Source organism: Prionailurus viverrinus, chromosome B1 (assembly GCF_022837055.1).
Source record: "Prionailurus viverrinus isolate Anna chromosome B1, UM_Priviv_1.0, whole genome shotgun sequence".
Classification (NCBI taxonomy): Eukaryota; Metazoa; Chordata; class Mammalia; order Carnivora; family Felidae; genus Prionailurus; species Prionailurus viverrinus.
In genome coordinates, this window is record NC_062564.1 from 170,154,795 (window position 1) to 170,181,284 (window position 26,490).

Below are 26,490 nucleotides of genomic sequence, written 5' to 3' on the forward strand. Positions count from 1 at the left end.
CATGAGACATGGAAGCCTTGATAAAGCTGGCACTCCAGTTGGAACAGGTACATTGTATCATAATTTGTAAGACTCCATGTTTTCCTGATGCCTCAACGTCCCCACAAATGGGCTGTGAGTACCATCCGAAGGTAACCAAACACACCAGTGTGTTAAGGCTGGTCTCTGTTACAAGTTCCCCTCTAGCCCTCCCCTGACTAGGATCCAGTGACATTCAAAGGCACCAATGAAATCCCCTCATGTCTTTTGGTTGAGCACTCCACCATGACCCCCAATGAAAACACTTGCCCACACGCCCTCATCTGCTCTCAGCTCCCCTCTGCTTGCTTGAGCCCACTCTCTTGGAGTTCCTTTTGTATGGACCCTTGCATGGTGTGCCATGGCTCCCTCTTCTAGGACCTGTAAGTGTAATAAATTTATTCTACTCTCCTATGCCTTGCTATAGTGTTTTTCCACATCCGCAACAGATTAATCATCAAAGACCCCATTTTAAAATAATATAATTGTTCTTTCCAACATACGTGTACATCTCGAGATTTTTTTTTTTCACTCTCTGCCAGGTTATGCTTAGGTTTACTTAGTCAATCCGGAGTCAGAGGAGTAGAGCCTCAATTAATTATTTTGAAACAAAATTTTACATATTCCTGAATGTGTTCCCACATTTTATTTCATTTGTTTATTTCATTTGCTCTCCCAACAGATCTTTGAGGCAGGCCAGGCTATAAAATTCCCATCTATGAAGATGAGAAATCTGAGATCAGGAGATATCTTGTTCAGGGTCACCCTGATGTTGTGTAAGGGGATGAACCAGCTTCTCTTCCACTACACCATCCCATTTTTTTTTGTTGTTGTTTTCTTGGGTGAATTCTGTATGTTTCTCAATCTCACTTATAAAATATGACCCATTTCTATATCCCCAGGTCCAACCCCAAGCTCATAATCTTCACCTCTAACCCATTTTCTGATGTTGTCCCTGACATCTTTCTTCTTTGCCTTTCAGATATTTCTATCTGAATACCTTTGTTGCCATTAACTTCCATCTCTATTTTTTATATACTGGCCTGTGGATGGACTTCAGCATCTCAAGCCATGATCTACTTTGACAATCTTTAATGGAATATGACCACCACTAACTAGTCTTTTTCCTGATACTCAGTCATTTAGACTGCTCTCCACCTTCCCTGAAATCTTCAGTCACTCACTGCCATCCTCCCCAAACCTCCCAATTTGAACCTGCAGAATAACAACCTGGTTACAGATGGTAAGGACTCCTAGCCCACCATTTGTAGCAGCTGATGGCATTCTTTTAAATGTAGCATTAAAAAAAATCAGAACATACATATGCATCACCTGTGTGCTTGAAACACAGAATAAGGAGAGACACTTATACACCCACATCTTGCCAAATTCTACTGATGAGAAAACTCATCAAGATGACATGACCACTGGTTGACCCCTGAGTTAGACCTCTATAATCAGAGGCTCCTTGCTCCCAGAAACTGTCTCAAGGACACAGCCTTGAGTTAGTAAGTGGTGTTGGAACCATTTGGATGGTATACAGTATTGAATCCCGTTAAGGCCTCTATATAAATTTTTAAGATTTGGTGGGAAGATGGGGAGATCTATTTGTCTTGCAGCTGCCCAAGGCAAGAGTGATGGGTAAATTCCTTGCTTATTAAATCTGACACCTACCAGTCTGGAATGACCTGCTTCTTTCTTTGGTCTCTTCTTGCCCTCCATGTGTGGAGGCCAGTTTCAGATCACACCTGGAAAGCTCCCAAGGAGGTTGTGAACCAGCATGTACCCTGGTCCCAGATTCACCTTTAAATACTTTCACTCCCATGGTGCCTGGGTAGCTCAGTCAGTTTAAGCATCTGACTCTTGATTTCAGCTCATGTCATGATCTTGCCATTTGTTGAGTTCGAGCCCCACATTGGGCTCTGCACTGACAGTGCAGAGCCTGCTTGGATTCTCTCTCTCTCTGCCCCTCCCCCACTCACTGTCTCTCAAAATAAATAAATATGCACTTTAAAAAAGTAAATAATAAATATTTTTTCACTCCCTAAGGGAGTATACTCATGAGGTATTCCACAGTCTAAAATTTTACAGTATTATAGAGTTAAGAGGAATCTGATAGATGAGGAAACTGAGCTCCACAAAGATAAAGGAGTTCTACCGGTCAGGGCAGGCAAATTATTATAACCCACAACACCAAACTTGTAGTGGCTCAGCTTAATGGTAGTCTATCTCTCACTCAAATCATAGTCTAATTTAGGATGGCAGATGTGTATCTTAGGGGCCCAGGGTCTTCTATGTGGGCCCTTTGATTCCTCTTTTTGTAACTAGTGATTGCAGAAAGAAAAGTACATGCAAAATTCCACAAGAGGTTTCAATGGGCCTAGACTAGGGCTACATCAAATCAGCTCACATTTCATTGACCAAAGTTCAGTTACATGGACACATCTAACTGCAAGGGAGGCTGAGGAATATAGTGAAGTGTTTTTGTTTTGTTTTGTTTTGTTTTGTTTTTAATTGCAGACATTACCTGGTTTAAAAGTTGCCTTAAATATTTTACTTAAAAAAAAAGCCATTTAGAAATTTATGCTAGGGGCGCCTGTGTGGCTCAGTCAGTTGAGTGTCTGACTCTTGATTTTGGCTCAAGTCATGATCCCATCATCGTGGGATCAAGCCCTGCATCAGACTCCAAAATCCTCCCTCTCTTCCCACTCCCTATGGGACTTCATTGCCATATTGATCTAGCTTTTCTTTCTACTCATGTGCCCCAGTTGAGAGTTAACCCTAAGGTATTTGAAACATCGACTGAAATAAAGCTACAGTATGAAAGCTGCAAACTGTTTTCTAGGCCTCTAGATTAAATATTTTAATTCCTCTTTGATGCAACCAGCATTCCCCCCATGGAAAATCGCTTCAAGTTGGCTCTTGATATTATTCAAATATTAAGCCAGAAGTTAAACTGTGATGCAAACATTAACTTAAATGCCTATGTTTTACATGGACCATATGACTTTATATATTGCTGAAGTAAGAATTATATTTCAGACTTTTCTTGGTTTTCTATGTGTATACTGGATTTTTGTAGTAGAAAAATAGAAAACAGAAAAATAGAAAAAACCTTTATTTTTTTTCTATTGAACAAATCATCACAAACTTAATGACAATAAGAATTCATTACCATTCGGTTCTGTAGTTTGGAAGACTGACACAGTCTCACTGGGCTAAAATCATGGTGCTGGTAAGGCTACCTTCCTTTCTGGGGCCTCTAGGGGTATATCTGTTTCTTTTCCTTTTCCATCTCCTGGAAGCAGTTCACATTCCTCACCTGTGGTTCCTTTCCTCCCCCTGCAAGTTCAACAACATCATGTCTCTCTGGCCATTCTTCCATAGTCACATCTCCTTCTGATCCTCTTCTGCCTCCCTCTTCCACTTATAACGATCTTGATTATTATATTGAGGCCAGTGGACAATCCAAAATAATATCTCTATATTCAGGTCAGCTGCTGAGCAACTTTAATTCTCCATTGCCACGTCAGGTAATACACTTGCAGTTTAGGAATTAGGACACGGACATCTTGGGGACCCTTGTTCTGCCAGTTAACTGGTGCCAATAACACTGGTTATTGTATCGCGAGAAATACTAAAATGGAAGAGTGGATTCCGACTACGTATGGATTGAGACTTGTAAGGCTGTGGCCCAAATTACTGTGTACATTTGTAAAAGTGAGATGGAAAGCATGAAGAGGACAGTAAAATGTCAGTATTTGTAAAAGAGAAGGGCCAGAAGGGAAAAGCAGAAATAACTGCTTTCATGAATGCCTTTGTAAGTCTCCTGGCATAGGGAGTGTTGATCGGGCACAAGATGGGAAATTTGAAAAATAAGTCTCTTTGTTTGGGCTTTGCCAATCCCACAGGGCATCAGTAAGACTCTTTCACGAAAATTGAAGGGAGGTAGACTTTGGCCTGGTGAGTCAAATCAAGGGAGGGAGATATGACTGAAGCAGATAGATTACTTTGTGAGTATAAGTGATATTCTTCTTTGGGGATCTGAGAAATCATTGGGGTCACTCTTTGGATGGGTTTTAAGTATCTTAAGTATCAGATGATGGGAGCCACAGCTAAAACTTGGTCTGAAAATGTTAATTCCCCTTCAAAAAGTCCTCAGAGACTTTAAAGCATATATATATATATATATATATATATATATATATGCATATACACACAAATATATATAATTCCTCTAGAATTTAGATTTCCTTCTATGGAAGGAATCATTTCATTATTCATTATTCATTTCGTTATTATTTCATTATGCTAAGTGAAATAAGTCAGTCAGAGAAAGACAGATACCATATGTTTTCACTCATATGTGGATCGTGAGAAAGTTAACAGAAGACCATGGGGGAGGGGAAGGGGAAAAAATAGTTACAAACAGAGAGGGAGGGAGGCAAACCATAAGAGACTCTTAAACACAGAGAACAAACTGAGGGTGGATAAGGGGGTGGGGGAGAGGGGAAAATGGGTGATGGGTATTAAGGAGGACACTTGTTGGGTTGAGCACCGGGTGTTGTATGTTAACGATGAACCACGGGAATCTACCCCAAAAACCAAGAGCACACTTTACACACTATACGTTAACCAATTTGACAATAAATTATATTTTTAAAAAGAGTAAAATATAAAAATAAAAAATAAATTTCCTTCTATCATTAAACATGATCAGAGGACCAAAGAAAGCATTTATTTGACTAATGCTGCTTTTGTTTCTATGTTTCAGCAGAGAATTTGGAAGTATTTTTGTTCTTGTACATTCTATTGCTTCTTTAACTTAAGCATCAGTAGCTTGCTCTGTGCATCTTTGCTTAGTGGAAATGTGGTAGCAGTAGTGAAAGCAAATTTATTTGAAAGACATCTCCCTTCCCAACTGTTGTTTCCCAAAACCAAGCCCACTGACAAGATTAAGGTATGTTTCATAGAGAGAGAGAGAGAGAGAGAGAGAGAAGAAATTTGACTTTACAGGAGTCCATTTGAGAAACACATAAAAAGAGGAAGATCTGGAAGAAGACCTTTCTGAGGACCAGGACAGGAGACAGAAGTCTGTGGATTTCATTAGGAGCTAAGGCCTATATACAGCTTCAGACCAATACCTCAAGAGAGGGCCAGACTTTGGAAAAGGGTTACTGCACATCATCTTTAGGGATTTGAGCAATGGCGCCCCAGCCTCAACAGACTCTTGAAAGGGCAGGCCTACGCCAGCCGACTCCATCTTGTTCTGTGTCCTCCACCTTGAGTGACTATGTCCCCGACATGACCCCTTTTCCGGGAAAATCGCAGAAACCTCAGACTGCGCCTCCTCCCCTTGAGTAACCTCCCGCTCACCCGTTCAAACTTCCTGATCAAAACATGCCCAGCGACCTGCGTAGCAGGACTCCGACCCTTCCCCAGCCAATCGGCTGAGGCCACAGCCATTACCTCACCAACTGCCCCTAGGCCCCAATAAAACCTTTGTGCTTTTGAAACTCGCTCTCTCTCCCTGGTATCTCACCGCTGCATCGGTGCAGGTAGGGGATTGAGCTCGAGCTAGCTCAAATAATGGCTCTTTTGCTTTTGCATCGGTCTTGGCTCCCTAGTGGTCTTTGGGGATCACGAATTCTGGGCATAACACTCTCATGCTTTAGGTATGACCTAGATGTAGCAGAACCAAGTGAGGGATCCCTGGATATCTCTACAGTGATTTGTGTCACTGATAACAGATAACATCTATTATCTTCAGGACCTGGATACATTCACGTGAAATCCACAGTGCACTGCACTTCTCCAGAGAATGGGAACAGCAACAATGATGGGGGTGGCGGTTGTCTATTCCCTTGCAAACCACCTCTTTCCAGCAAAAGGAAAGGGAATGCTCAAAAGTGAGCTGATTTTAGAAAGCCAGGGGATGTGCTATTTCATGCTAGTTTATGAGCAAAGATTCTTACCTGGCTTTAGTTGCTTTCCACCCTTTTCTCCATGATTTTATTGTTAGTGACAGGTTGTCTACAAACACTACCTCTGAATTATTATTATAATTATAGTACAGCCCCTAGCTCTTTACCCACCCCCAGTGAAGGAATCAAAGTAAATGGTTACTTTGTTTTCTCAAATCTACCAGTAACACTTCTCTGAATATGTTCTTTCTGTAAAGTCACTAAAGATCTTCCTGGATTGCAGGTACAACCATGATCTCTACAAGGTGGCAGCTTGGATGTTCAAACTGAATTCAGCTGTATTACATATACACCTCCTACTCCTCTACCCAGCCCTAGTGAAGGAATCTTGACCTTCTTAGGCACCGAGAACCCAGACTGAAGCAAGGAGGGGTAAAATGAATGACTGCGAAAACCATTTCTCTCTAGAGGCACGGAGAAGAGGAGGACCTTTTGACAGGAGGTCCCTGTAAGTGTTCATAACAATAGGATTGGCTGATTTTTAGAAATAATAGCAAGAAAAAGAAAGAAATATATGGAGTATTTTGGGAATTGAATTACTCAGAAATAAGCAGCCTAATGATTTCTACTTAGTCACAGTAGATACGGAGTTCTGCATACTAAAAGGAGACACTTCAGGGTCATTATACTGTGGGGTCAATCCTAGTCTTGGTTGATGGCAAACAAAAGCTTTATATTTGCATATCAGAGGCTTTTAAAGTTCTTGTAGGTGAATGTTACTAATGTATGCAGAGAGAAGTTAAGATGTGTGGCAAAGCAGCAATGATAAAAAATTAATGCTTACTACTATGTGCCAATTACTCTTTTAAGTATTGTACACATATTATCTCATTTAGTTTGGCTGATCAGAATGATAGCAAGAAATTACAAATTAAAAACAAGGAGACTTTAAGCTCATCCTTTTAATTTATGGATAATATTAAACTATTGCTATTATGCCAACTCTATTATTTTGTAAACATTTACATTATAAATTAGTAAATATTTCAATAATACCCCATATCAATGAAATTACTATAAATTGTATTGTACATATAGCTGTTAAAACATGAATGTCTTTACATTTTTATTTAAATATTTAAAAACATTAAATAGTATGAACAGAGGCATTCATAGATAATGTTCAAAATCCAAAAGAATAAGACCTATTTTTTTTTTCACTTCATTCTGATACAAAATATTTAAATACAATACCCCTTTCTTTTCTGGTTAATTATTCTCAGTGACATTTTGAGATCAGAATCAGCATATAATTATTCTTTCTCTAAAACCCCTGGAATTAAAGTTGAGCTGACAAAAGAATATTTAAATCTAAGAACTTTTGAAAAATTACCTCTAAGTGAGTCAGCTAGAACTAACTTTATTTTATTAAGATTTTAATTTTTAAAAAAAAAATCTTTCATTCTTCAAGGTGAATAAGAGGTCTTTGATATTGAAAAACACTTATGGGATGGTACACGGAAAATCTGTGACTACAAAAATGAAAGTATGGTTTTCTGGAATATGGAGAATGAAAGGAAACTATGATCCAGCTCCACTGACCTTCTTCAGTTTCTTAAATTGCAAACACATTGGCTACTTCAGAGACTTCCCATAAACTGCTTCCTCTCCCCACAATGCTTACCCTGCTCCAACCTACCCTCAATTCTTTGACAACCTACTTTCTACTTATTCTTCCAGTGGCTTCTGCAGGCAAGCCTTCCAGACCTCTCAAGCTATCTTATGCCTCCCTGGTAGATGTTCTGGTGTAAGCTTCCACTTTCATAGTTTTTCATTACATCTTTAGTTATGCAAATTTTTGTTTGTCACTCTGAAAAGATTGTAAGATCTATTCCATGAAAGCAAGAACTGTGGGGCCCTTGTTCCCTGCTGTATTCCAAACCTTCACCACGATGTCGGCAATATAGCATATGTGCCTTAGATATTTAATGAAAAAAAAATGAGAAAGATAACAGGCATCTTGAGACAGGGAGAAAAGATTATGATTCATAAAGCAATAATGCAAAACTATTTTTATTTCCCATAATTATGCACCAATAAATAATATCCAAATTCTCTATTCAGCCAATATTTGTGGAGCACCAGATCTATGCCAGGAAATGATGGTGAACCAGACACCATCTCTGCACTTAGGGTATTTGTAAGTCTGTGGGAAAAACATACGGTAAGAAACGATGAGGTACTGTTACAGGCATTACGGTAGCATAAGACGGAGTGCCATGGAAGTAGATCGGAGGGGTATCAACTCCAGTATCTACTGCTAAGTTACAAATTGTCCTGAAAGATAGTGGTTAAAACAATTTGTTTTTTTTTGGGGGGGGGGGAGCTCAAGTGGGGGAGGGGCAGAGAGAGGGGGAGAGAGGATCAGAAGCAGGCCCTGTGCTGACAGCAGCAAACCTGATGTGGGGCTCGAATTCACAAACCCTGAGATCATGACCTGAGTTGAAGTCGGACACTCAACCGACTCGAGCCACCCAAGTGCCCTAATGTGTTATTTTTATATCTCATAATTCTGTGGGTCAGCAATTTTAGCAGAATGTAGACAGGATGGCTTGTCCCTACTCACGATGCCTGAGACCTTAGCTATAATAATTAAAATCGCTGAGGACTGGAATGACTAGAGGCTGGCCACGTACCTCTCTCTATCTCTCTTTTTCCACCCTCTACATGTTGCTAGCTTAGAATTCCTCGTAATATGGCAACTCTGTCAGGACTTCTTATATGTTCAGGACTGTAAGAGAGGATGTTTCAAGACACGAGGAGTAAACGTTACCAATCTCTTACAATCTGGGCCTTCAGTCAAAGTAGGCCTGAATGAGATGCATATCTCAAATTTCTATCATATTCTTGACAGGGAACAGGTGTCAAACACCTTGTGGCTATCTACAATCCACTGAACTACCTAACTCCGGCCGGGGCATCAGGAGAGGCTTTGTGGATGGCACAAAAATCTTGGCTGACACCTAAAACAACTGTGAGTTAGGATGAAGAAGTGGAGGGTGGCATAGGGGAGGCATTTCAACCAGAGGTCAGTAGTGCAAGAATGCTCACAGTTTGGCCAGAGATGGGTAGAACTGTGGCAGGAAAGGAAGGGACAGCATAGTGGTGAATGATAAAACTGACTAGCAAAAGAGCAATTCATTTATGAAAGATCAAACATTTCTTCTCTCCACATCCCCATTTCAGTGATAATGGTCAGGATGAAAGTAGTAAGTAGTGCATAATGGGCAGAGGAGAACGGATTGAGGAGTGCTAGTTCAGAAAGACAAAATGTCGAATCCAGACTCTGACACTAACTATACTGTCCTTTTTTTAAAATGTTCTTTAGTTTATTTTTATTTTAGAGAGAAAGAGTGTGTGTGTGTGTGTGAGGAGGGGAGAAGGGAAGAGGGAGCAAGAGAATCTCAAGCAGGCTCCACATTCAGTGTGGAGCCAGACATGGGGCTAGATCCCACAACCCTGGATCATGACCTGAGCTGAAATCAAAAGTTGGATGTTCCACCAACTGAGCCAGTCAGGCACCCTTCTTACTGTAGAGTCTTGGGCAAAATTCCATGAGTCACACTTACTACAACTCTAATAAGATGAATCATTTTGGGGCGCCTGGGTGGCTCAGTTGGTTGAGCATCCGACTTTGGCTCAGGTCATGATCTCACAGTCTGTGAGTTCGTGCCCCGTGTCGGGCTCTGTGCTGACAGCTCAGAGCCTGGAGCCTGTTTCAGATTCTGTGTCTCCCTCTCTCTCTGACCCTCCCCTGTTCATGCTCTGTCTCTCTCTGTCTCAAAAATAAATAAACGTTAAAAAAAAAAAAGATGAATCATTTCTCTTCATAGTGATATATCATATTAGCTCTTTTTATAGCTAACATTTATTGAACATGTGAGATATTGGCTAAAGGCGCATATTATCTTACTAACAACCCTGTAAAGTAGGTAATTTCATTTCATTTTATAAGAAAGGAAACAGGCATAGATAGGGAAATTCTTTTCCTGAAGTTTCCAAGGTTTCAGTGGACCATGAAGTCAGACAGTCTGGTCCCAGAGACACTGTCCCTCTCAGCCAGTTCTTCATGCCTCTATGAAGATAAAATAAGATGTCCATTCTAAAAGTCAACCTCGGAATGTAGCAACCACTAGAGATATTCAATAGATAACTTTATCATTTGAGTAGGATACCTAATTCCTTTTTTTTTTAAATGTTTTTATTTATTTTTGAGAGGGAGAGAGAGAGAGAGAGTGAGCGATCTCACACAAGTCGGGGAGGGGCAGAAAGAGGGGAATCCAGCATCTGAAGCCGGCTCCAGGCTCTGAGCTATCAGCACAGAGCCAGATGTGGGGCTCAAACTCATGAACCGTGAGATCATGACCTGAGTCAAAGTCAGACACTTAACTGACTGAACCACCCAGGTGTGCCAGTACTTAATTTTTCATAGCATATTTTGAAGATTCATAGGAGCGTGTCTAATATTACATGCAGATCCCTGTTCAAAGAAAATTCATTACTGTGCAAACTCAGAAAACCATTCAATCGGCATTGAATGCCAGCTCTGTGCAAGTCTGTTCCAGCCTATGATGTGAGATGTATGCATACAGCAGCCGGAATCCCTGCTCTCAGTTCACTGCAGTATAACCTAGGCTATGAGTTCCATCAGAAACAGGCTCTAAGGCAAGGATTCAAATGTAAATAGTTTATTTAGGAGACAATCCCAGGAAATACCTGCAGGGTGTGAGAAACAAAGCAAGGAAGTAAAAACAGAGCCAAGAAAGTTCATTATCTAGCAATTACCTCTGGGCAATAGAACTTTACTCCCTCGGCAGAGAGACAAGAACTTCAGTTATCCCAAGCAAGGGGCAGGGAAGGTGGGATACCCATCCCTTGACTTCCTGTCCATCATTGGCTATAGGCTGCTTCCGGGAGCATTAATTCCCTAGCACTCAGCCTACCTTGCTCTTGAGCCAAAAGCACTTGGTTAGCCAAACAGCCCTCAGACCAAGAGTCAGAGGTGTTCAGGGTTAACAACATTCTGTGTGTGGAGGCCACCCTGGGCCAAGGGCCTATGGAAGGGGTCCTGGCAGTGTCTGCAATGATAATTACATCAACAAGAAAATAATATACATTAGAATGTGATAAATGCTCAGATATCGTAAGGACAAATGGATGTTACAAATTCTCCCTGTTTAAAATAAGGGAAAAGGGGGCACCCAGGTGGCTTAGTTGGTTAAGCATCCAACTCAGCTTGGGTCACGATCTCGCGGTTTGTGAGTTGGAGCCCTGCATCAGGCTCTTTGCTGTTGCTGCAGAGTCTGCTTCAGATCCCCTGTCTCCCTCTCTCTGCCCCTCCCCTGCTGTCACTCTCTCTGTCTCTCAAAGATAAACAAATAAACAAACAAAAAGAAAATAAGGGGAAAGATCCCCCTTCCTTTCTTAGAAAATTTGCAGTTGGATTTCCCCCATCATGACATACTATTTTTGAAAGCAAGTCTCAAGTAACTTTATCTTTATTGTCTCCTCTGTCTCTACATACAATCCTGTACGTGGAAGAACTTGACGGCATGTGATGTATAAACCCCTATCTATTCCACATCTGTACTGTGAGCATGCATCATCCCAGGCCGTGGGACAGAACAGGGCTACCCTTGGGACACTGGGAATCTTCAGACCGCGGGAGAACGGGAGTGATCTCAGGTGAGGAGCAGCTCACTGACCATGAAACCTGCCTGTGCCGCCTGTACTCTAAACCGTCAGAGACCTTAACTGAGCATTTATAAGATAGGGAAAGATTAAAGGCTGTGACACTTCAGTCACACTAAGAAAACTACGAAGGACATTTTGTAGACTAGAGAGATGTTATATGTCCACAAGAAATCAAAACCTGAAAAGGACAGTTAGTTCAGGCAAGAAAAAACAATGATACCAACAGTAAGACAGAAACTATTTGAGTACTGAAATCTCTTTCAAACCTTTCCTATTTTATTGGGCCGGTTTGTGTACTCTCCCAGTAGGCTCTGGTGCAATCAGCATTTGAAATACATGATTTATTTGTTCAGCCATAGCTATTGGTGAAGGATTAAGCAGTTCTGATTTTATGGTAGCAGGCAGGGACGCTTGGGTGGCTCAGTTGGTTAAGCATCAGACACTTGATTTTGGCCCAGGTCATGAGCTTGCAGTTTGTGAGATCGAGCCCTCCATCGAGTTCTGTGCTGACAGCACGGACCCTGCATGGGATTCTCTCTCTCCCTCTCTCTCTACCCCTCCTCTGCTTGCTCTCTTTCTCTCTCAAAATAAGGCAAATAAATTTAAAAAAATAAAATTTAAAAAAAAAAAAGAAAGTAACAGGCAAAACACGTCGATGTATATGATCCATAAGCCATGCAAATAGAAAGTTGAATGCTAAATTAGAGTCTATGATTTGTTCTCTCTGGGAAAATCCATCATAGACTTCTGGTTTCAGTAACTTTATCTTTCACATTTGAGGTATTTCTCATCTAGTACTTTTCAAGGGCATCATAATTAATTCAACTTTCATTTGTTTGTGGTACAAATGTTTACTGGACTCTTAATAGGTGCCAAGCCCTACACTTGACTCTAAGCATTCAGTATTGAAAACACCGGGACCTACTCTCAGTAAGTTAAATAATCAAACAAGTAATTAAAAGCAAACAAACCATCACAGCACAATGCAGTAAGAACTTCACTGCAGGATGATTACTGATCCAACTCAGCAAACACATATCAAGCACTTCTTTGTGCCAAGCGATATGTTAGATGCTCACGAGGAGACAAAATAAACCAGCACTTTTGCTACTCTCTTACGCAGGAGATCATCTAGTCCCAAGACATAGTCCTGTTCATTCATAATTCAACGTATGTCTTAGGGTGTGGACAGACTACCTAGAGATTTAGCTCTTGGATCTGTAGTCACAGGTAACACCAACTGCTCTTCAAACAGAATGCAACTAATGCAAGGCATTAGGGTAGTGTGCATGCATATCGTGAAGGATCTCCACAGTAATTATTATCAATGTCTTTTTTAAGAATTTTAAATGTATTTTTATGTCATGATTAAGCACAATTAATTTAGTTTATTAACATGGTCATCACAGGAAAGAATTGTTGCTATTTATACTTGATCCCTTTTTAACTACTTTGAAGGCTGCATAAAGTTTGTGCTTTCTTGTTTACTTGTTTTTTAAAAAGAATTTCCGTATTACCATATTTCAGAATGGGAAATGGCAGATAGGGTTTGGGTCCACATAGTAGATCTTCTGAAGGAGAATTAAACTGCTTTTCAATGCATCTTCCAAAGAATTCTTTAGATCATTTCTTTAGTTTGTCATACACTCATCCCTTTATACCTTGTGGCATCTATTTTGGAATGTGGGGCTTAGGCAACTCCCCCTAAAAACGTTTCTATTCTTTTTAAATAACTAGCAGAACACACAATCGTGAAGTGTCTTGGTATATGAGCTTTTTCATTATTAATGGCACATTGAAAGGATTCATCTTCTGTATTTTGCTGTCAAATTCAAACAAATTATGAATCAAATGTTAATGGATGTTGTAGACGTTATAATCTCTCCCAATGCCTTAAGATCTTGGTATGCGTTTTGAGAAAATCAAGTGAACAGTATAAATGTGTACTGATATATTCATCTTCAGTTAGAGTAACTTATTGATCTGCCATTAGTATGACAGAAAAGATATTCATGAGTCAGTGGTTAGGAATGCCTAGGCTAGTAGTTTGCATATGCGAAATTGGTAAAACAAAATGGTGGTAATAAGACAGAGCAGAGACTAGACTTGGGTCCCCTCATCCTGAACCACAAAATCCAGTGTTCCTGGATAGCTGAAAGTCCATGCCCTTTGAGTAGCATATCTTGCAGGGAATCGGAAGCAGGATGCTTACCTGAAGGACAGTCTACTACAAAGACTAGTGAAGATCCAACCAAATCAGTCTGCGCCAAGGTGGACCCCAGCACTGACCTTTCATGGACTCTCTTTCTCATTATAATACTAAAAATCACACCCTGGGGTGGAGATTTAACATGCTAATTAGATTTACAATACACGTTAAAGCATGACATTTACGTGCACAGGCACCAAGAACTCCCCACCTCCACACGCTTAATGACGCTTAAATGACAATGACGCTTAAATGACACCCCTTTCCTGCTTCAGTCTCTTTAAAAATTTCCCAGCCTTTGTTTGGGGGACCAGGCTGAAGACCCCTTTCCTTTGCGCTGTCTCCCTTATGCTCCAGCATACGCCCCAGTAAAAGCCTTGTCTGGAACTCTTGTTTGGCCTCTAGTTAATTTCTATTGCTTGGGGAGCCCAAGGACCCACGTCAGTTACAGATGAGTTACAGTGACTGTCAATGACTCCAAATTCCTCAAAGATCCCCTACACTTCTGAGATCCAAAAATCAGCCAATGTCTCATTCTTATGTATGGTCAAACTCAGCACATTCTAACCATCACAGATAGAACCATTTAAGGAAATAAAACACAATGTTTTAACTGAAGGAGAGAAGTCCTAAGATTGAATTACGCCCCGGTAAGAAGTTATTAAATCAATAGCAATATGCTGACAACACTGGTGTCAAGTTCCGATGGGATGTGACTTAACAATTCCACCTGTCTTCCTTAATTTATTCGCGATCTAATTCTTATCTCTGATGTTAATTATGGCATTAAAAAAAATCAGATTTTCCACTTGAACATTCTCTATCTTTCGTACTTTTGATTAGGACAAAATCACCCAGCTTGAGAACTGCTTTTCAAGAGTTCACCACACACTATGGAAAATTAGAAAATAGGTTAAGTTTTTACTTACTGGTAAGATAAATACACTCGATTATCCCTGGATGGTAACCCTTATACCTACTAACAAGATCAAAAAGAGGGGTTCCTGGGCGGCTCAGTCGGTTAAGTGCCTGACTCTTGATTCTGGCTCAGGTCATGATCTCACCATTTGTTAGACCGAACCCTTCCTCAGGCTCTACACTGCCAGCCCAGAGTCTGCTTGGGATTCTCTGTCTCTGTCCCTCACACTCTCTCTTTCTCTCTCAAGAATAAATAAGTGAATTTAATTTTAAAAAAAATTTTTAAAAGGCTCAAAAAAGAAATGTGATGTATGAAGTTTAACATTGACCTTGTCTGAATATTGAATATTGAAACAAAGTGAGAAAATTAGGACTTGACTTTCTTTCACTTTTGAAATTTCCTAGGCTCTTAGGAGAGGGAAGATCAGAGAGGTGATAAGAATCTGAAGCTAAGCCAAGGTAGATAGCACAGGGAAGAAGGAAGCTAAGGGTAAATTATGGGAATTAAGAAATATCAGGAAACAGTGACTAAAACCTACAGTTGAGACACTGGCAGAATGTGCAGGCTTTAGAGATGCTGGCGAGAAAGTACAGCCTGCTACTCCCACCCCACTCTGAAGCCCAGGGTACTCGTGTTCTTGCCCATGACGTAACCATAAAGCCTTAGGCACATTCAGGACAGTGATGTGGGAGGTGTATTGGCCCTTTGGGGCAGGGTAAATGGCAGTTAACTATGATAGAATCAGGAGCTCTACTTGCTAATAATTCTTTATGACATTTAGTAAATATCCTTTGCTTCTGCCACCGAACATCCCTTTAGGTTTCTTCTTTTAAAACAGTACTCCAAATTTCCTATGGAAAGGGACTTTATGCCTACTTTCATGCCATGCTAGAGGATTTGGGAGATTTGCTTCAGCAGACAGCTTTAATTAGCCATAGTAATTAGTCAAGGGATGGACACATGGCACAGCCAGGAATCGTGAAACAGGATGGAGCTGTTGCCAGGAATCCAGAGGAAAAAGACTCCCATCTCTTTCCCCCTGCCCTTAAACCTGGTTGAATGTGACAGTAACTCCTACAACCAACTTGCCCCTCGTGGAAACTGAGAACAGAGAAATACATGGAAGAAAGCATTGCTGAGCTGAGGAACACAGATAAATAGCATGGGACAAGGCCTTAGGATCAAGCTGCAGCTGAAATCAGACTTAGCCCAGGACTTTTCAAGTATATGAACAAAAAACAAAAAACATTGTTTTTATTAAGCCAATTTCATTAATGCTAATGCATGGGCCTCTGCCTAAAATATAGCAAGTTTCCGCAGCATAGCAGAAGAGATTTAGAATCATACACAGTCGTGTGTAAATCCTAATTCTACCAATATAACTCTGGGTAAATGAATTAACCTCTCTGGAATGTAGTTTTTCTTTTTCTTTTTTTTTAAGGTTTTTTTTTTTTAATGTGTATTTTTGAGAGAGAGGGCATGAGTGGGGGAGGGACAGAGACAGAGGGAGACAGAATCTGAAGTAGGCTCTGAGTTGCCAGCACAAAGCCTGACGTGGGGCTCCAACCCACCAACCTTGAGATCAGGACCTGAGCTAAAGTCAGACGCTCAACCAACTGAGCCACCCAGGAACCCCCGGTTTTCTTATTATATACAAAGAATAAAGCCCAAATGATCAATAAAAAGCCTATGGAAAGCTTCTACATTATATGCCGCATAATAGGCCCTCAGTAAATGATGATTAGTGTTTTTTGGGTCTTGGTTTTTTGCCTATACCAGAGAAATAATGAATCGTTCTGAAAGGTCCTCATTGGCATTAATGAAAAACGAAATACAAATTGTCAGGAAAAAATCAAAGATATGAAAACACTTTTTACTGATTTTGTTAACTAAACTCAGATGTTCTAATGCCTACCAATTATATGACTTTGGGAACATCATCCCACGTTCATCACCCTATTTTAGCTGTTAAGTGACTGGATATGGAGTTCCAATTCCTCTTTTAGTTCTAAACCTCTGAGCTGATAGTTCTTAAGTGCAATAGTTACAAATGAATAATACGTTAATCAACATGCTCCTTACATGAAAATAGAAAAGCCATACTTCAATTCTCTTTACCTGGTTGGTTACCCTGAGGTAATGATTTAGATAGATAACTTTTAAAAAATCCTCTTTTGAGATTATAAACTCTTTAAATATAACTTCAGCCTGCTTTCTTTCCTTCCTTCTTTTCTTTCTGAATAATTTAGCCATTAGGAGGGGGCAAGCCAGGGAGGTGTCAGTCAGGGTTGGGGACAGTGGCACCCATTTGACAGATGTTGGAGCCAGAACAAGATGAAAAGGGTAAGTGGCCCTTGTAAGTGACCCTGGTAGGTTGTTAACAAACCTAAACAGGGCAAGGAGAGCATCCACATAAGGGGCTAAGAGGGTGGTGACAGTGGCGATGGGAGATTGGAAACATGGGGGGACTGAATTCGCTAAGTTACAGATTGAAGATTTGGGGATCTCTGTTTTTCTAGGGAAGAGAGTTTCAAATATGGAAAAGGAGTGAATTAGAATGAACACTTTGTTACAGAACGAGAATTGAGGACATCACTTGAACTCGTGTATATATGTAAATATAGATATATAAATATTATATAAATATCTATATGCTTAAGTGTGTATATGTATTTACATACACACTTCCCCTAATCTGTCCACTGAGGAGGTCTGGAGTAGTGACCATCCCCCAATAGCAATAAGCACATCTGGTGTCTAGATCTTGGTTTCTAGGTGAAAGGGCTAATTTTAAAGCTGGGGCAGAGGATAGAAAGTAAGCCTGGAAAATCTTGAATCAGAAAGAAGACAGTGCTCAAGTGATGGAGACATATTAAAAGAACAAAAAGAACAAAAAAAAAACTGACTTAAAAAGATTATCTGGTCGCATTTAAGACAATCTGAATATCAAAATAAATAACGACTGTAACAAATTAAAAGCTGTTTGAAAAATAGGAATCCATGAAGCCATCCTGCTATAAATAAATGAATACAAATGAACTGATAAGAGAAAGCATTTTGTTTGGCATAATTTCAACTAATAAATGTAGAGTGAATGATAGAATTAGAAAATCACAATTTGGCATAGTAATATTAATTCACCCAAGCCATATCAATGGATGCTAAAATGATTAAAGTTTATGAGCAATGGGAATTTGCATAGTCTCAAAGTACCTCTCTACAAAATAGTAATCACAAAAGGGCACATGAGTAATTTTACATGGAGAAACACAGCAGATGCCACCTTAATCAAATGATCAAAGTTAACATCACCAGTAACCAGACAAATTAAAATTGTGTTCCACCTAATAGGATACAGTGAAAAGAACACAACATTATTTCTCTGATAATCTTGCCAAAAAAATGTATAACTTACATCTAATCATGTGAAAACATCAGGCAAAATCCCAATTGAGGAACATTCTACAAGGAAACTGGCTGTAATCATCAAAATATATTAAGATCAGGGGCGCTGGGTGGCTCAGCCGGTTAAGCGTCTGACTTTGGCTCAGGTCATGATCTTCGTGGGTTCGAGCCCCATGTTGGGCTCTGTGCTGACAGCTCAGAACCTGGAGCCTGCTTCAGATTCTTTGTCTCCCTCTCTCTCTGCCCCTCCTGCACTTGTGCTCTCTCTCTCTCTCTCTCAAGAATAAACATAAAAAAATTTTTAAAAATATTAAGATCAGAAAAGGCAAGCAAAAACTAAGCCATTGTTTCTGATTAAAGTGCATTTTAAAAATTGCAACATGTTATGTACCTGAAACTAATGTAACATTATGTGTCAACTATATTTCAATTAAAAAGAGACACAAAAACTGCAAATTTCAACGTGCAACTTTGGTTGAAACTCTTGGGAAAACTGGTGCTATTCAAACACCTTCTGTAGATTCTATGGTGATCATGTGTCACTGTTAATTTTGATGGTTGTATTATGATTATATAGGAGAATGTCTTTGTGCATAGGAATTATACACCAAAGTATTCGGGTTAAGGGAACATCGCACTGTCGACAAATTCTTAAATGACTAAAACCAAATTCTTTATACTGTTCTTGTAACTTAGTTATCTAAGTTTGAAATTATTTCTGAATTAAAATTATTTTAATAAATAACCAATTAGAGTTAATTAAATATCACAAAAGCTAAAAGTTGGAGACAACTGAAATGTCCATCAAAAAAATGAATAGACGAAGAAATTGTAGCGTATATACAACATAATACTACTAGGTAAATAAATGGAATGAACTACTGATACATGTAATAACACGGATGAATCTCACAGGCGTTACACCGAATGAAAAAGGGAGACACAAAAATATAATTACTGTTTTTAGATACTACTGTGTGATAAGAAATCCTAGAGCAAGCAAAACTAACCTATAAAAATAGAAATAATATCTGTAGTTGCCTGGGTCTCGAGGGGTGGAGATCAGGAGAGACTGGCAGCAAAGGGGCACAAGAGAACTTTCCTGAACGATGGAAATGTGCTATGTTCTCAAGGATGTTAGTTAGGTAAATGTACACCATTGTCAAAATTCCCAAGTCTGAGTTTTATCGTATGCAATTATATCTCACTAAGGTTAATTTTAAAACAAAATATTGCTGGTAATAATAAAACAATAGCAACTGAGAAAACAAAACAGCAAGTAAAATATCAGTAAAAATAAACTTCAAGAAGCCTGTTCTCTTTGGAACTATTTTTAATGAACAGCCATGAGATGGTAAACTATCTGTTTCTTGAAAATCGGCTAGTAAGTATAATAAACTTATTAGTATCTAGGTTAGTTTTGTCTCTTAATTTTAATGCTATATTTTTAATAAAATCCTATACAAAAACAAAATTTCTCAACCAAATCACTCCATCGTGTAAATTTGTTTATTTAAGGTGTCCCTTATCTTAATAGTTTAACTTTAATTAACTGCTGTTTAAAAAAAAAAAAAAAGTTGCGGGATGACTGGGTGGCTCAGTGGTTAAGTATCCGACTTCGGCTCAGGTCATGATCTCGCAGTTGGTGAGTTTAAGCCCCAGGTCAGGCTCTGTGCTGACAGCTCAGAGCCTGGAGCCTCCTTTGGATTCTGTGTCTCCCTCGCTCTTGGCCCCTCCCCCACTTGCATTGTGTGTGTGTGTCTCTCTCTCTCTCAAAAATAAATAAACTTGGAAAAGAATAAAAGCAATTAGAAAATGTTGTGTTTTGACAGCAAACAACTCAATTAGCAAACGCCTGGGTTGGAGTGGTGAGGGAGAACTCTGTGGCTTCCTTATGCAGATCTCTAAATTATTTGAAACGTTTTGTACCAAAAGCTGTATCATGACTCGAATGCACCTGAACACAATTCACCTATTCTTCCCAAACCGGAAGCTTTTTTATTTGCTACAGGACCAACATCTTTGAAGAGCAATATATCAAGCATTCAAGGAGACAGTGGTCGTTCTAAAAGAAGTACATAGTGTCCGAAAAGGGAAGCGGATTTGTGCCATGTAAGTCTTGCAGGAAAAGTACAGCAAGGTTGACACCGGGCGGGCCTTAGATTCTGTGCTCTTGCAGCCCACTGCGAAGAGTGCTGATAAGCTGTTAAGAGCTGGCACTTTCAAAACCTACTCACGACCTGTCCTGTTTAAAACAATTCCTTCCAGATTCATTATGCTGGCGTGAGAAAGGAAAGACATCCAAGATTTGAATATCAAAACTTACATACCATAATTTTGCTCCGCAATTCAAAGGTGGATTATTCAGTGCCCTGAGTGCCACCCGTAAATTATTTAAAGGAAACTAAGTAATCTGAATTCTTCTGCGGGCTGAATTATTTAAGGCATAAATGTTTCCTGTTGAATGCTTTTGTGGTCACATTTTGTGTCTTGGCCTAAGTGAATCAAATCAGCTTTAATGCTGTAATATGAAAACAATGGTTAGAAATAATACATGAAGTGATTGTCATGGTTTTTTCCTAGGAGAATGATGAAGTAGATCTCGGCAATAATACACATTTCTTCTTATATCTTTAGTAAAGCCTGTGCCAACAAGAAATTGCTCCCTTCTGTCTCTAGCCTTCTCTGTCTCTTAAACTTGTATGAAAGTCGATTGCAAATAAATGCTCCTCTGCTAAATTTGTAACTCTCTTCTAAATCTGCCATTGCTAGCCCAGGTTTCTTATTACCTATTACAATATTTTATATCAGCAATAATATACTTACCAGTGTGGCCAATTACCTTGTTGAAGAGAAATTGGCAATCTGTCATTTGATGTGCAATCCAATGCATTGTCTCTGGGGTATAGCTTTGGTTATATTGCTAAGAGATAGTATTGTACTTTATCTGCCTCCCAGGCTTAGGAACAGACTACCTCGAAGCCTTACTAGAACCTCATTTTTGTCATTAAATTTAATTGTCTCACATTTACTGCCACTTTTAGCAAAGTCCAAACTACATGGTTTGGGTTTCAGATTGTATTTCTCTTCTCATCTTCTTACCAGTTGGGAAGGTGGGAGACAGGAGGAGGAAGGTCAGTTAAAACCTCAAAAATCACAGGACAGCAGGATAAATAAGAATTCAGAAGTGAAGAAATGCATCAGAAAGACAGTAAGCAATGATGGAATCCTTTTGTTCATTACAGACTCTCTTGAATTAAATTGAGACATTCTTATTTTTCAGGTAAAATGGTGTTTTCAATTTTTTTAATGTTTTATTTATTTTTGAGAGCGAGCGAGAGAAAGAAACAGTGAGAGTGGGGGAGAGGCAGAGAGAGAGGGAGACACAGAATCTGAAGCAGGCTCCAGGCTCTGAGCTGTCAGCACAGAGCCCGACATGGGCCTCGAACTCATGAACTGTGAGATCATGACTTGAGCCAAAGTTGGACACTTAACTGACTGAGCCACCCGGGCGCCCCTGAGATATTCTCTAAATTGAATAGTATTTTAAATGTAATGAACATCCCTTGTTGGTGGTTTGTGGTGGCAAGTAACAGAATCCAACCCAAGATATATTAAAGAAAAAGAAAAAAACAGCTCAGACAGGCTGAGGAGATGGAATTTACTAGATGGACGCAGGGATATTTCACAGCTTCCAAGGGCAACAATTCCGTGGCTCCAAAAGAGACTGCAATCCGGAACCGGGGAGAGGTAGGGCTCTCATCACACGCTTCAGCCTGTTACGCTCTCTCTGCCCACATCATCTCTCTCTGCCTGTCTACATGGCAGCAAAGTCTGGGTAACCCCAAGCGACCAGGTTTAGATCTGGTATGCGCAAGAGAAGCCCTGCGCCTCCCCTAAGCCCCCTGAAGGAAGAATCTACTCAGTCTCCCTGGAGCCACTGCTTTCCCATGGTCAAATCAACTATGAACAAAGATTTCATTATGTGGCTTTGGGAACTAGGGTTGTCATAAATTTCTATAGCAAAGAAGAGTTTATTGGTTCACGAGCTGGGCAGAAACTCAATATATGCTCACCACAGAAACTTGTAGCTTAACCATTTTAAAGCAATTTTTTCTTTTAGGTCACATCCTTTAATAACTGGCATTCCTAAAGTAATGTGTCAAGCACTAAGAAGTCAGACTTCCAGAACTCTATAGTTTGCCTATATGAGATACTTTGTAAACTGAGTGTCAGATTTTCTCCCTCCAGTGTCTACTTCTGCCAGTAGTTTTCAGGTTTTCATATCTGAAACACAATTTCCTGTTCTTCCATGAAGTTGCCTTCAAAAACTGGGCTACGGGCTCTGCCCTGAGTGTAGAGCCTGCTTTGTATTCTCTCTCTCTCTCTCTCTCTCTCTCTCTCTCCTCTCTCTCTCTTTCCCCTCCACCATCTGCCCCGCTGGTGCACTATCTCTCTCTAAAATAAAATTTTAAAAAATTCAAAAACTGGGCTAGAGAATTCACTGTCAATTTATCACGACCGCCATACCTTTGGCATCTAAACCAGGACTACAGGTAAGGACTGTAAAGGTAAGGACTATATTCTATATTGTCCACAGTCCTCTTCTTTGTGTAGTTCTGGGCTAGAACTTGACAAAGAGAGGCATTTGCATGAGATTGGTAAGGAGCCATTGTTTTCCAGAGGCCGCTGCCCTCTGATGTGTGGACAATCACGAGACCCAGAGTCATCCTAGGGAGTTAAAGAACCACCAGCCTCACCACTGAAGACTGAGCACTGACGACTCCAGCCTTCCTGGAGATGCGTAAGAAGTACATGGCTTCCAGGTGAGGACTTGAGAACTCATTTGTTTGGTGTTGCAGGCTGAGATCCTCTATGCTGGCTCCCTTGACCCCAGCTCTTCTGATAGCTGCAAATCTCAGTCATTCATATACCAAGGTGTTATACGGAGAATACATGAGAGGCTTCTGTGTTTGCAGTTGTCCCGTGTCTGATAAAAAGCTTATTGAATTCTGCTATCAGCGGTTTTTCACATGCTGTGGAAGGCACAGAGCCTATGTTCTTAGTAATTCTACAGTTAAATTCCAGGCATTCCGTTACATCATTTTCATCTTAAATAATACTTCTGCTCATACGATCTGGAGCCCGGTCAGTTTCTCTGAAGATGACCAAACTTCTCAAAAGTTTTCAAACTCAGAAGTCCCACAAAACATTGTATATCTTTTTGGAAGGGCATAATATCACTATGTTTTTAATGTATTATTTTCCCTTAATATATTGAGAGGTCTGTGGGAATGGAGTTTGGCAATGGTTTATAAGTTACCCTTAAAGACTGACAGTCCAGGGGCACCTGGATGGCTCAGTCGGTTGAGCGTTCGACTTCAGCTTAGGTCATGATCTCATGATTCGTGGGTTGGAGACCTGCATCCAGCTCTCTGCCCACAGCTTGGAGCCTGGAGCCTGCTTGGGATTCTATGTCTCCCTCTCTCTCTGCCCTTCCCCTGCTCACATTCTGTCTCTGTCTCTCTCTCTTTTCTCTCAGAAATAAAAATAAAGACATTAAAAAAAAAAAAAAAAAGACTGACAGTCCAGTCATCATGAAAAAGCAGCCCTCAAAACCCGGGCTTCTCTCTCATTCTGTGCTGCTTTGAGGGTGACTGGCAACCCATTTGTGTGCTCTAAAAGTTTTCAGAGGCAAAAGTATCTTTATTTTTGGAACACCTTTGGAAGATCCTTAGCATATAACGCATGGCTCCTCCTTCCATACTTTCCTAGTAAGTATTTACTTTCATTGAAACCGGTTTTGGCTGCCGGGTTTGCCTTGGGTATTGAATGTGTATTAAGTTCACGTCCGAGCACTGGGAGAAAGAGGCATAGTATAAATAAATCAATCAAATGAATAAAGCATTAGGTGGGGTTGTGCAAGGGGGCAGAAGGTGTCTATATGTTTGCAGGAAATCCGATATGAGATGAATGGTTTGGGAAAACACGCGCACAGCTAGAAAAGGGCTTCAAGTGAGCAGGCCAAATGCAATATTTGCGTGCCCACTTCAGTGGCCTTGTCCTGTTCAGATCGGCGTGGTCTTTGAAACCCAGATGTTGAAACTCTCCTTTTCACCTCAAAAGCAAAGGAACTAACTGCATACTACTATGGTGGTCACACGTTGCACTAAACGTGCCTGGGGGTAGTTTATTATTCTCTTGGCTAGACGTTTTGGAAGGGATGAGGGAAAGCTTACAGTTCCTTGGAAGATACTGGTGAGGTTGGATTCATAACTGTCGAAGCGTTTCTTTATGAAGGTCTTTCCACACACTTTGACACCCACCGCTTGGGTAAGTTATGTCGTCACAGCCCGACTAACAGTTTCATGTGAGATTTTGTTCTTCAAGTGCCACTGATTTCCTTAACTTGTTTTCTTATTATAGAACGATACCTGCATAAAAGCAAAACGGACTTCCAGGGTTTGGTGTGACAAGCAGTGAAGAATACTGGCTCATTTATTAGCAGCAGCCACAACCTTTTTTCAGACCATTAAAAAAAAAAAATGATGTCACTGCATTTCGCCCAGATCTGCTGTGGTGGCAAGAGTTTGGGAAAATACCTGTCAGACTGAAAAACAAAAAACGGACATTGTACTTCAATCACATTTAATTCCGAATGTGTTCATCAACGTCATTGTTCACCATTCTGGAAAAAAAAAAGTTATGAACATAATTACGTGTGTCGATTCTCGATCAATTTTGTTCTATAACTGAGGCAGATACTACCCCGCCAATTCTAAGTCATCCTCACTTATCAAAAATTCAAGGGAGTTTTTAGAGACTTTATTTTTCAAACTACCAAGGAAGTGCTCAGTATCTCATCAAGCAGCACATTTTTAGCAAATACTCTACTTCATCACTTGGCTTTTCTTAAGACAACAGTTTGAGGAAGAAGAAAGCATGAAAAAAGATGAAACTTTTCTATTCCCAGGCTCTGAACTATGAGCCAAGGAGGATGATGGCAAGAATCTCTCATCTACTCAGAAAAAGTTAAATAAAACTGAGAGTCCATTAGAGAAGAGTTAGAGATTCATCCCCCTTGAGCTATATTTAAGCTCTCAACATAAGAGGCAACAAGAATTTCAAAAGAAAGCCTATGTCTACATCAGATCTCAGAAGAAGATGTTTTACTAAAAACTTACCATCATTTTCCTTGTCAAAATTATATAACCATGTGGGTTTTGTTCAGATCTCAGAATGTCAAATCTTCCATACTGTGTTTGAGTTCATACCCTATACCTACATCCAGGGCGGTGGGGGGAATCTAAAAATACTAGTAGCCTTTGTGTTAGGACTTCCTATGCATGAAAGAATTGATAGAATTACTTGGCAAAACATTGTACAAATGCAGTCTGGGAAATTATATGGCGGGGGTGGAGGGGGTATTTACACATGTGAATTTTTGTTCATATTTGGTCATTGGATCATTTTAGCCCACAAAAAAAATCACTGAATAATTTAGTTAGAAACATCTTTCAAAGCTGTCAGATGGGATGTCAGCACTAATAGAAACTACCAAGTAATAATATCTAAGTCCTATGTCACTTTTCTTTAATAAGCACAACTAGATATTTGAAGAAGCACAAGATAATGGCATTCCAGTTTTTTATTTGAAGATTTGTCTATTTTATTTGAATCATGATGAATATCTCTCACAGCATCTCCTGGATTTCAGATTTAAAAATTACTGGTATAAGACAAGCAAACACTTTTCACTTTGAACCAGTGACAAAAATACTAGCACACTTTTACAACAATAAACTCCAAAGATAAGTGAGATATTCTATAATCCAACTTTATATTCATTATATGGTTATAGAATACCACTTTCAAACATGCCAGAAGGTAAGACCTCTAATGAGTAACACTGAAGTTTCTAGAACCTGGAAAGACAAATAGAGGAGCTGGAATATTGGTGAATACACTTTAGTATGAAGACATTAACCCAGAGCATCAGAAACTGCAAAATACATAGGTTATAATTATACTTCTTTTATTTGTTTTAACTTTTAATGTTTTTTATTTGTTTTTGAGGGGGGGGGGAGAGAGAACGAGTAGGGGAGGGGCAGGGGGAGAGGGAGACACACGGAATCTGAAGCAGGCTCCAGGCTCTGAGCTGTCAGTACAGAGCCTGATGTGGGGCTCGAACTCATGAACCGTGAGATCATGACCTGAACCGAAGTCAGATGCTCAGCTGACTGAGCCACCCAGGCACCCCT

General features: G+C 39.9%; 1 long non-coding RNA gene across 1 annotated transcript; it reads left to right on the forward strand.

The window, feature by feature from the left end:
• The first annotated feature begins 5,534 nt into the window (after positions 1-5,534).
• On the forward strand, positions 5,535-25,357 carry LOC125164407 (uncharacterized). Its single transcript, XR_007151754.1, has 5 exons — positions 5,535-5,576; positions 6,226-6,450; positions 20,241-20,341; positions 22,913-23,055; positions 24,656-25,357. It is a non-coding gene; the product is annotated as an uncharacterized LOC125164407 (long non-coding RNA).
• Positions 25,358-26,490: the final 1,133 nt, after the last annotated feature.